Source organism: Panthera tigris, chromosome B4 (genome assembly GCF_018350195.1).
Source record: "Panthera tigris isolate Pti1 chromosome B4, P.tigris_Pti1_mat1.1, whole genome shotgun sequence".
Lineage (NCBI taxonomy): Eukaryota > Metazoa > Chordata > Mammalia > Carnivora > Felidae > Panthera > Panthera tigris.
The window spans coordinates 4,196,931-4,209,213 of NC_056666.1; the positions used below are offsets into that span (position 1 = coordinate 4,196,931).

The window sequence follows — 12,283 nt, forward strand, 5'->3', positions numbered from 1 at the left end:
AGTGAATTATAGGAATAATATCATTTACTACCCGTGGGAGTACTAACCATATTTTTAGGTAATAACTTTTTGTTGTTGTTTAAAAGCAGTGCTTTTACAAGGCTGGATAGAAAAAGGTCAGCAAAAGGTTAAATCAGAGACCTCTTCTTTTTCCCTCTTCTTACAAGAACACCTGTCCATGAGCACTAATTTGTAGGAGGAAACCAAGATAGAAATAAAAGGGATAACTCCAGTCAACCACCCCCCGCCCCACCACCCCGTGCACGTTCTCTCTAACCGCGCAAACTCACGAGGTTTATGTGCACATTTTAGCTCCCTCGAATCAGGATGGCTTCCCACCCGAGGAGCGAAACCTCTTTTGTCATTGTTGTTAAATCACACCCCTTGCTTTGGTATGCCTCTTCTAATTATCATTAACTCTCTCATCCCAAGTATGAGAATTTCATTTAATACACAACACACAAAGAAAACAAACGCAATTCAGAGACAGCTAGAAGCACCGGGACAGAGACGAGTAAGTGCATCGTCGATGACAGACCTACTAAGGGTTTTCAATCAAATCTTCTCCTTTTACCACAGATACCTTTATTTACACAGCGTCTTAATTTATTACTTCAATTTATTTGCTGGCCTATTTTATTTGTAGGCTTAGTCTAATTTTAACACTGTCAAGAATAATTCAAAGAGAATCGGGTAAGTCTGCTTAGAAGAAGGAACCTACGTTAATCTTTTCTGACATTAATAGAATTAGACCTTATTAATTCTGACATGATTTATTTCATATTGTGTAAATACTAAGTGCAAGCATCATGTTCTCATTGAAACAAGTGTTTTACATGCTTCGTATGCTGCGATTTAAAACATGAGTTGAAAGCAAGCCTTGAAAACAATTTGAAATTACTTAAATCTTGTCAAACTTAGAGAGATTATTACTGCCAAATGGGGACAGGCTACATGCCGAACAAACAACGCTCACGGAAGTGATCCAGGCAGGAAGCGGGGGCAGAAATGGAGGTGAGTCCTTCTTACGAAGACACAAAGCAGGTGCCGACCGGGCTTGCCGGGCTCTCTGGGGTCGTCGAAGCAGGTAGTCAAAGAAAAGTCTTCTCAATATGCCTGCATGTGTTCAAGGTGTCTTTATTTTCTTCATTTTATATCAGGAGAACTGAAACTCAGACCAGTTCATATCTGGGCCTCGTTCAGTTGCTCTGTTTGTCCTTCAGGAAGGCATGTTGGTGTCTTGGTTGGGGCCGCGGCCTCCGGGTGTGCTCGGGAGGGTGGGCAGGGCCACGGGGACGGTGGAGGCACCACCTGCCTCCTGGGCTCCGCCTCACTCAACGGTGCCCTTTGTTCCGTCATGGTTCCTCTTAATGAAGAAGGAACTGTGCTTCCCATGGTTTGCCCAGATTCCTGATTGCCCGAGCGAGCTTTCAACAAAATGACCAGGCGCATGGTGGTGTCTCATTCCTGTCCTGCTTGCTGTCCAACAGCAAAGACGGACTTGTCCTCCTCTTTCCATCGACTTGGGCCAATGCCATCGGCTGATTAGCCAGTTGAGTTGGCCCAAACAGCTGCTGGCAGTCCTTTGGACATTTTTAAAGCACGAGAATGGGAGGGTTACATCTTTAGAGGACGTGGTGCGTCTACATCTAAGTTGCAGATGTGTGGAAATAGGCCTGAACTACTTTACGAGCACCGTAAGATTAAAAGGAAATCTTAATACTGGCTTCCTTCAATGTTAAGTGATCTATGTTGTGAATAATCCTTTTAAGAGTGGAAATGGATACTAAGTCTTTGTTCTTTTGAAATGAGAGCAGAGCTACCATTTCTCTTAAGCCTCAATTATTTATTTGCCAGAAACATATGGGGAGAATTATTAGACTAAGATTTCATGTTTCTAGAAGAGTTTACTTAGTAGCTGTCAATTGGGGTGTGAATCACACAGCTTAATATAGTGCATGAATGACTGAAAACAAGTGAAGGGGTTTGCTGCTTTTGTATAGATATTTTTTTAAGTTTATTTATTTTTTTTAGAGAGATGCAAAGACAGCATGAATGGAGGAGGGGCAGAGAGAGAGAGAGAGAAAATCCCAAGCAGGCCCCACACTGTCAGCACAGAGCTCGACAAGGGGCTCGACCTCACGCAACATTGAGATCATGACCTGAGCCAAAACCAAGAGTTGGATGATTAACCAACTGAGCCACCCAGGCACCCATGCTTTTGTGTCTTTCATATACTATCCATGGTTATATTCAATTATATGTTGAATTATATATATATATTGAATTAACATACCTTGTCCAAAGTTCTCAAAGCATAGGCCAAATCAGAGTTTACGTCTATACATCATGTAGGGCTTCTATATAAAGCACTTATGTATTTAAGATTGTCTTTAAAAAGTTTGTCTTTGAAATGGCCATTCCAGGTATCAGTGGCAATTCCCATCTTCCTCAGTTTGGTGGCAGCAATGATGTTATAATGATGTAGAAACAGCACCAATGACCAAAGATTCAGTCCTTAGAAACGTGATACCCCAAATGGAAGATTTTACAAAAGGGAGAGCCAGTTCACTGGAAAACCAGTATTGTTGAACTGGAAGACACTGTAGGGCTCATACAAGCCTGACACGGAGCTGAATGCTGGCCAGGCCAGTGACTTGCCAAAGGTCACATGGCTGGACCTAGAACCCAGACCTCATCTTGAAGTCAGTCCTGCTCTACCACAGTGTATTTCCCCAATGAGCTGTATCTGCAAACTACCCTTGGATATTTTAGGACTACTGAGTTGAATAACACTATGGGGTTAGTATATATGTCTCAAAGCTATTTTATTTGTTGATGTGTTTATGAGCATATATCTTTCTGAAATCCATTTCTTAGTGCTACATAGTGTCTTCTGGCGTTTTTTCCTTCTTTTTTTCAAGTTTATTTATTTTTGAGAGAGAGAGAGAGCAGAGGAGGGGCAGAGAGAGAGAGGGAGAGGGAGAATCCCAGAAGGCTCCACACTGTCAGAGTGGAGCCCAACACAGACTCAAACCCACGAACTGTGAGATCATGAGCCGAAACCAAGAGTCGGGCACTTAACCGACTGAGCACCCCTGGGGTTTTTTCCTTCTGTTTCCATAGCACTTCTTCCCTTTACAGCATAATTTCTAACAGCTCTTGGTTTCTACCACATTTTAAAAAACAACAGATGAAAATGAAGGTGTTCTCTTGTTACAAAATTTTAAATGACCCTTTGAGGGACTGGGGTGTATTATGAAGCCTCCATCACTCTTCGAGATGTTGGTTTCTGTAGGTTGAGCTCAGTTTATTTCCTTTTAAGTTAATGCTACAGGTCTTAGGAGAGACATATGCTTTCTTTTCTCTTGGGTGGATGCTTAGGAATTGAACGGCTTTGTCATATGCTAGGTTTATGTTTAACTTCTAAGGAACTGCCAAACATTTTTCAAGGCAGATGTACCATTTTACGTGCCCGCCAGCAGCAGAGAGCTCCCGCTGCCCACATCCTCATCAACATGTGGTATGATCACTCTTTAACTTAGCCATTATAGTGGGCATGTAGGGACCTCTTATTGTGGTCTTAACTTGTATTTGCATAATGATGAAATATGCTTAACATTGTTTCATGTGTTAATTAGCCATCCTTATACAATCTTTGGTGAAGGGTCTTTTCAAATCTTTGCCTTTTTTTTGTAATTATTTTGTCTTCTGGTCTAATTATTTTGTCTTCTGGTAAGAGTTCTTTATGTTTTCCAGATACAGATTTTCTCTTGTACATACATTTTTCACACATATTTTCTTCTAGTGTGTGGCTTACCTTTTCATTTTAAGTGTCATCTGAGGAGCAAAAGTTTTTGTTTCTGATAGGCACACTTTCTTGATGTGTTTTCCTTCATAATCCTTGCTTTTTATTTATAATTGAGAAATATTTGCCAAATTAAAAGTCGCTAATTCTCCCCTATGTTTTCTTTTAGAATCTTTATGCGTCTAACTCTTACATTTAGATCTACAAATGTTCATAGTAGCTTTACTTGTGATAGTCAGAACTGTAAACCACCCAAATGTCCATCAGCAGATTAACACATAAATACATTGCATATCCATACAATGGCATCCTGTTCAGAAATGAAAATCACTGATGCACCCAACAAAGTCGATGAATGTCAAAATAATTATGCTGAGTGAAAAAAAGTGATCCCGAAAAAGAGTACAGGCTGTGTAACTCCATTTCTATAAACACAGAAAGTGCATGCTAACGTACAGTGGCAGAAAGCAGATTGGTGGCTCTCTGAAGAGGGGTGAGAGAGGGGAGCAGGGAAGGGGGTGTATGAGGCACCACAGACGGGCACAAAGAAATCTGGCGGGAGCCAGATGTGCTCATTATCTTGATTATGAGAATGATTTCACACTTAAAATATGTGCAGTTAATGGAATATCAGTTACACTTCAATAAAGCTGCAAAACATAAATGATAATAAATACCAGCCTAAACAAAAATACAGAAGAAACCAAGCTGCAATGCTAACTCTAAAAGTAAACTCAGTTACTTTGTATTGCTGTATTTTAAGGAAGAAAACTAAAATTTGAAGACTCACCGCATGGCAGGTTTTGTACTAAATGTTTCACATGATTTACCCTACTTACTCTCCACAGCTATCGCATAAAATAGGAATTAATAGGCATCATAAAAGTCAGCACCAGAGAGGGTTGTGGACCGTATGATGTCAGATCCCAGAGCCAGGGATGATCATAATTTCACTACTCACCTCCTACTCTGTACCTGGCATGAAGACCTACTCTGGGAGAGGTGGAAAGCAGTAGGCTCCTCCGATGTTGCTGATCTCACGGTTGTGCCCATATTGGCTTAGGGAGCCCAGCTCTATGTGTCTGTCTTCACAAGAAATCAGACATGACTGGAGAACCAGAAGCCTCCACAGGGCACACGTGGCCACGCTCTTAGGTTAGTCCTACATGCCCAGAAGGAAAGTTCTGGAGACAAGATGAGTGTGACAGGGCAGCCGCAGGCACAGCCAGTGGGGACAGGCTGTCCAGGGCGACCACGGGTGGTCGGAAGGACTGTACCAGGTAGCGGTTCCATTTCGGGCTTGCAGACAACAGCCCCACGGTCAGGGCATTTCATAGCGGCCTCCGGGAGGACTGCTTCCTGATAGGGTTCGGCTTCCAGATCCCTGGAGAGACTTTTTCAGGGCTCCTGCTCCACAGCAGACTTGGGGCCAGATGTCCAATCAAGGCAGAACCTCCAGCCTGGACATCTGTCCTCCTCATTCCAGAAATCTTGTCAGAACCCTCTGGGGGAGCAAGTTGTGCTTCACCGTGACCCTCAGAATGAGACGGAAGGGGCTTCAGATAGCCCTTGGCTACGACGTGGAGGCACTTTCAAGTCAAGAGCAAATTAAATCTACTGGCCAGAATTAACTGGGTTCAAACTTAAATTGAGGTGGTGTGGCAAGAGACAGTATCCACAAATAGCACATGTTCATTCAGTGATAAAAAACAAATAAGACACAAAAGAGGGCAAAGAAAAGTAATTGATATACTTCCACATTCTCTACTTTTTATTTTTGGTAAGCTACTGAAGGGTGGCAGGATATGCCACCGAAAACGTGCCACTCAGGCATAAGGACTGTTTTGGAAAACATCAGGTCCAAGAAGGATGCTCTGACCTCCCCTTCCTCCTCCTGGAAGCAGGAGAAAAGATCCCACATGGACGACGTCCCCGTCACCAAGGACGGGCAGTTGAAGCCGAGAGAACTCTGTACAAACAGCCCTTGTTTATATGATCCCGTCTTCATTTAGCATCCTTGAATGTTTAGTCACTTTTCCAAAACTTCCTCCCTTTGTTCAGCCTGGTGCAAAAGCCTTTGGTTTTTGCCTCTTCTTTGGGTCTTCATCCCGTGTGAAGGCTGCATGTCACGTAAAACTTAGACTAAATGACCCTGTGAGCGTCCCTCCTGCCGATCTGTCTTGTGTGAATTCTCAAGCCCCAGTGAAAACCTTCGAGGGCAGAGGTGAAATTTTGCCTCCTCTACGACGTTAAAATGATTTTTCCCCACTTGCAGTGCTATCTCTTGAGTATATCAAGATTCACTCTGTAAAATAAATTAATCAACACAAATACTGAGTATTTACGAGTGACTGCAGTCCTGTAGTTAGCTTTGTGAACTGACTGAACTCTAGAATCATATGCGGCCAGTGGGTGATCGTCTGCAAAAGGAAATGTGAACAGTTCATGCCATCCTTGAATAATTACTGCTTTCTAGATGGGTGATCATAGCAGTTACGTGACTGGAGGGATCTTGGAGGCCTTCCAGGAGGAGGTGAGGCTGGAACAAGGCCATGACAGTGGGGCAGGAACCCATGAGGCAGACAGCAGAGTCTGCCACACAACTCAAGTAGAAATGAGCTCCCGTTGTTTCAGAATTAAGGCAGAGAACTCTGATGTGGGTATATAAATGGTGTTTTGGTTTCTGAGCAGACAGATTATCTATAGCTGATGGAATTTGAGACCTCATGGATTAACATTTTCATTTAAATGCCCATCTTTTAAATTCTCTTTTGTCCTGAATTACAAATCCAAATCATGTTATGTTTGTACACAAGAGAGACTAGCAGTTTTCTGACCTTGATTCTCACTAACTGTCTCTGAGTTATGGAGCCTTTGTAGTGCAAGGTAAGAACTAACAAAAAGCATGGCACATGGGCCCAAAACCAGCTTCCGTGTTACAAAATCATTTTAGTCAAACTGCTATTATGTGACCAAATATCTCCATTGCCAGATATAAACATACCTATTATATCACAGAGGCTGACCTGAACCTTGAAGTGATAAAACCAATGAATTCATGAAAATACATAAACACTTTAGCAAATGCTTTGTAAAAAGGCAAAAGAAAGAAAAGAAGAGAAGACTCACCATTCTTAATCAGGTGTTAGAGAGAGGCTATAAAGATGTGATATCAAGTCCTCTGACCCTTTCCCAGCTAAGAGTTATCCTGAACCATTCTTCCATTTGATGGGTGTTTCTGTTCCAAAGAGAAGAAAAACAAATGTCCAGCAGATAATCTATCTGGGAGTTAGTAGATATTTTGCCAGAAACTTATGGTTTTGCCCCATGATGAGTTGAATGCAGGGGCGGGGAGGGGGCTTTTCTTTGGAGGGAGGGCTGCCTATTTTTATTTTTTGTAAGACCACCTCCTTGTACTTCCCAGAAAGAGAATACAGAACAAGAAACAGACTGGGTTTCAAACCCATCAACACTGGAGCGTAAAGCACTTAAGCGCTCGGGAGACTTGGCCAAGGAGTTAAGTCCCCACCCACCACAGCCAGTGCTCAGGGCAACTCAAAATCCAAATGTGTGCCTGACCGACACAGACAGAGAATGAGCGAAATTCTGGGACACGGTGCACTCTGTGGATGTCACTGAAAATGGAAGCTGAGCTCCTTTATTAAAAAAAAAAAAAAAAAGCAACCTTTAAAAGTCAAGTATGGGCTACATTAAATATGAATGGTAATAGATCCAATAGATAAATGACGACTCTGTGTGATTTATTACTTACTCTGCTAGTCCCCACTTTCCCCTGAACGTCAGAGCAGAGCCAATAAAGGAAAAGAAAGCACTGGTGATGGTCGCAGGGACGTGGAATAACACCAGTGTGCATTTTGTATTTGTGTCTGAGAGTGGCCTTTGGCTGCTGAATGTCCTTTAGTGTCTCCTGAATCTTCTGGGGATTGTAATTTCAGAGAGAGAACGCTGTGAAATTTGTGATATTTGGGAGAGGAGAGTTAACTGCACTAAATTCACATCTGTTTAATGTTAGGTGACATAACCTCAGAGAACGTTAACATTCTAGAGGTGATGCAGTTTGGTCAGGTGAAAGGGAACTTCACCCAAGTACTGAGTGTCTGTATAGTTTTGTTCATCAAAGGGGATGTGGAAATGGGCATTACTACTGAAGATAAAACCAAAGAAACCCAAAGCAAACATTTCATAAGACCTCTTCCCTCCTGAGGAAATGGATCGCCAGTCTCAGGGTCACAAATAATGCAGACGTTCAACTTTGCAGCATCCTTGCTTCTGTACCTAGCTTGGTCTCCGCTGGCTCCCAAAGGCCACTAGGGACAGTTCCATTTTCTATTTCAAGAGTGACTCCGCTCTCATTACTACTCTGGGAAGGAAACATGGAGGTCATTCTCTTGTTTATAGGCATGGAAGCTCCATTCATGAGAAGGCAAATGACTTGTTGCAGTCATGAGGCTGATGCATGGGGATGACCAGCCTTCCAGAACCTGGGTCTTCTGACAACTTACTTCCTGTTCTTCTCTCCTTTCATAAGAGACCGACAGACCAGAGATAACGTGGATCATAGAATGTGGAAGGATATTACTCATGCAGTGATGGGTTGCTGGGGAAAGGAATTACGAAGAATGAAGGGTGTGCCTTCATTCTCAGCTGGCATTACCCTTAAGCCCTGTTGTGTGGCTAAAAACAAAAAGGAAATTAATTTCCTTCTGTTAGCAGCTACTGTGGCAGCAAATGGATACAGAGTTTGGGTAGTTTTGAACAGTATGAAATATTCTACAATATTATTATAAAATCAATGATACGCTTCAAAATAAATTGGAAGTCATACTAGAATTTTGAATTCGCTGGGAACCCTGGATGGAACAGATTTTCATGTGATGAAAGATCCTTGCTAGACTCTGTGGACCTTCACCTGAGTGCATGAATTTAAGTGCAGACCTGGAAACAGTACAGGGGGAGAAACTGAGCATCCAAATCATCAAGTGACCATGGTAATAACTGACCACTTTTATAGCGTGACGTAAACAAGGCAGCAGCAGACGGTACCGCATTCCCAGTGACCACAAATGAAATATGGTCGTGGAGCCTATGGGGGGGAAAATGCTACTTTGAGACACAAATTTAAATGAGTTATGTAATTTAATCCATTTATCTACTGTCCTTAATGGATTGTGTTTTGCAGAAGAAATGAATAATTTCTCTATCGGTTGGAAATTGAGAAGCTTGGAGGAACTTGGATTTATTGGTGTGAAGAAATGGTAATTATTTTGTGAATTAAAAGAACACCCTAAACGTAGCTTCAGCAGACCGCTAGCGAATCCTGCCACATAAATAAAGCATGATATTCATCTGGAATGGAAGCGTTGGAAGCATTTTAGTAGCTGTGCTTTTGAATAGTTACAGCTGCTTCTCCTACAAACAGTGCAGGTACCCATGAGATTATCAACATCATTCCCAACTTTTTATCAATGAACTGAGGGCATGGGAAGCTGGACTCTTGAATGAGCTGAGTGCAGCCTTTATTTTCCCATTTAGTTATTATACAGGTTCTTCGGACGCCTGGGTGGCTCGGTCAGTTAAGTGTCCGACTCTTGATTTCAGCTCAGGTCATGATCCCAGGGTTGTGGGATCAAGCCCCACATCGGGCTCTGCACTGACAGCACGGAGCCTGCTTGGGATTCTCTCTCTCCCTGTCTCCCTGCCCCTCCCCTGCTCATGCTGTCTGTTTCTCTCTCTCTCTCCCTCTTCTCTCTCTCTCTCTCTCTCAAAAATAAACTTAAAAAAATTACTGTACAGACTGTTTCGCACAAGTGTTCTGAATCCTTGTTCCTGGAGCTGGCAGCTAGCACTTCCTAGTAACAATGAAAAAGCTGCCTGATTACGTGCAGCTCTTTCATAAACATTGTGGTTTATGTCAAAGATTTCTTCGACCCTCCCACTGCTCCCCAACCCAGGATTTTTCCCAAATAAGAGACACTGGAGGATACTGACTCCACCTGTCTTTCACTAGCTCACTATCACCTGGACTGCAGCCCCTTAGTTAAAAATTTGAGATCATCTGACTTCAGCTCAGGTCATGCTCTAGCAGTTGGTGAGTTCAAGCCCCACATTGGGCTTGCGGCTGTGAACCGGTCAGTGCGGAGCCTGCTTTGGATCCTCTGTCCCCCTCTCTCTGCCCCTCCATGCTTGCTCTCTCTCCCCCAAAAATAAATAAATATTTTTTAAAAAAAGAAATTTATAAGACTGCTAAACTCTCAGCAGGTGCTAACTGTCCACATGAGGCCACTAAAAGCAGGGCTGGTTGGGTAGTTCCTGGAAGGAAAACTGAACAAAGTCACCAAAACAAAAACAAAAACTTTGCCAACTTACAGTTAAAATGATGTCTGTTTTTGAACATGGTTTTCCCTGCTTCTAGGTTCTCCCGATTGGGGAAGAGGGCCTACCCTTTCAGTGATGAAGTCCTATGTTATTTTCTCCTTGCTGCATTTTCTCCTTGCTGCTGTTATTTTCTCCTGTCTTAGGCTTGGCTCGGTCACTCCCTACCCTGTCGTGTGTGGCCTGCTGCTCAGGAAAGCTCATTGAGGAACATTAGGAGCTCTGGTCTCTTATTGCATTTGTATCTCCAGACAGCAAGCAAAATGCCTGTCACAATGAAATGCCCAGTACATGCGCGTCAAAATGAAATTGCACACACTGCCTTCCCCTAAGCCCACGTGGAAATCAAAACGTGTTCTTACTGGCAGGAAGGTAAATCAGAGGGCTCAGACACACACTCAGCCTCTCCTTCCCTCTTCTGGGGCTTATCTGCTTGCTGTGGGTTAGGGCCCCAGCTGGCCTGCTGACTCGTCCGAGATCCTGCCTTGGAACATGAGAACTGAACACCACATGCACCAGGTGCGAGGAAGAGAGTGAAATTGACAGCAGCAAAAACAACTTGGTTGTTTTTGCAACAAAATGCAAACAAAATGCATAAATCTACAAAATTTCTTAAGCAATTTTACCGCTGTCTTTGAAACTTAGGGGACCTTTTTTGGTGGCATAACCTTCCAACTGCTGTTCCATTTTAAATCTAAATATTTGGGGAAATGAATTTCAGCTAAGATAGTTCTATACCCAAAGTATCAAGAAAGTTCTTGAAAAAATGGAGTTGACACAGTTTTCCCTATACACCTCGCTAGGTACAGCTAAATACTGTGGGCATTATGTAAGAAACAAATGTGAAAGACTGTGAAAAATAGAAGTCAGAATGCCTAAGGATCTCAGAACCTGAGGGAAAAGATGTATCCTGGAAAATGTGATGGAGAAGTTGGCAATCTGGAGACACCAATGGATGCAGACAAAAAGCCCCAAGAAAAGCATACTTGCCTTAGCAAAGGGCTAAGAAATGGGCAACCACACACGAAAACTTTCAGATACTAACTGTTCCACTCCAACGAGAGAGTAAAAGGAGTCAGGACTTGTACCACTGCACGTGGCATAAAGGTTCCCCCGTCTCTTGATGTCACTGAAGCCACATGGGGGCGGGGGGAGGGAGGGCAGGTGGAGGTCCCTCTGTGTGTTGCAGCCAGAGCAGTCAGCAGCAGGGACCCGGAGCTCCCACCACTGCCCTGCAACACGAGTGCCCTTCAGCCTGGCCGCCTCCCCTGGAAGAAGTGAGACAGACCCACCCTACCCCCAATGCCATATGAGGAGGCAGAGATCCATGGTACATGATGCAAGTTTTAGACCTGAAAATATGAGCGCTGAAATAAAAGATTCAGTGGCTGGACTCAACAACAGAATGGAGAGAACAGAAGAAAGAGCCAGTGAACGTCAAGACAGACCAAGAGAGATTACCCAGTCTGAATGACAGACAGAAAACAGACTGAAAAGCAAGTCACACTGAGCCCCCAGGATCTGCAGAACTGTAAAAAGAGATCTGACACTTGCCTGGGAAGGAACCCAAAGAAATAATGCCTGAAAATTCCCCAAGTTTGGCCGAAGACCAATAAGCTAAATCTGGAGGCACCAAAGAAACCCGTGCCATGACACGTCATAGTTAAACTTCTGAAAACTGAAGACAAAGAAAAAAATCTTGAAAGCATCAAGAGAACAGAGATGCCTTATTGTGGAGGAAACACAGTTGGAAACTATCACACATTTCTCTTTAGAAACCATGGAGGCCAGAAGGAAGTGGCACATTTCCCAAGAGCTGGAAGAAATGAATGGTCAGCCTACAATCCCAGGCCCAGTGAAAATGTCCTTCCAGGCTGAAGGGGAAGTCATTGCATCCTCTGACAAAGAAAATTATACCTCCAGAATACCTCCACTAACATAATGATTAAAGGAAGTTCTCTAAACAGGAAGAAGATAACAGAAGGAAACTTAGAACATCAAAGGAGGAAGAAAGCAAAAATATGGGTAGATACAATTGCCTTTCCTTCCCCTGTTCTGTTTCCAAAATCATGTCTGACAGGT

General features: G+C 43.1%; 1 pseudogene; it reads left to right on the forward strand.

Moving 5' to 3' along the window:
- Positions 1 to 1,008: 1,008 nt before the first annotated feature.
- Positions 1,009 to 12,283, forward strand: part of LOC122240212 — a 28,861-nt pseudogene continuing 17,586 nt past the window's right edge.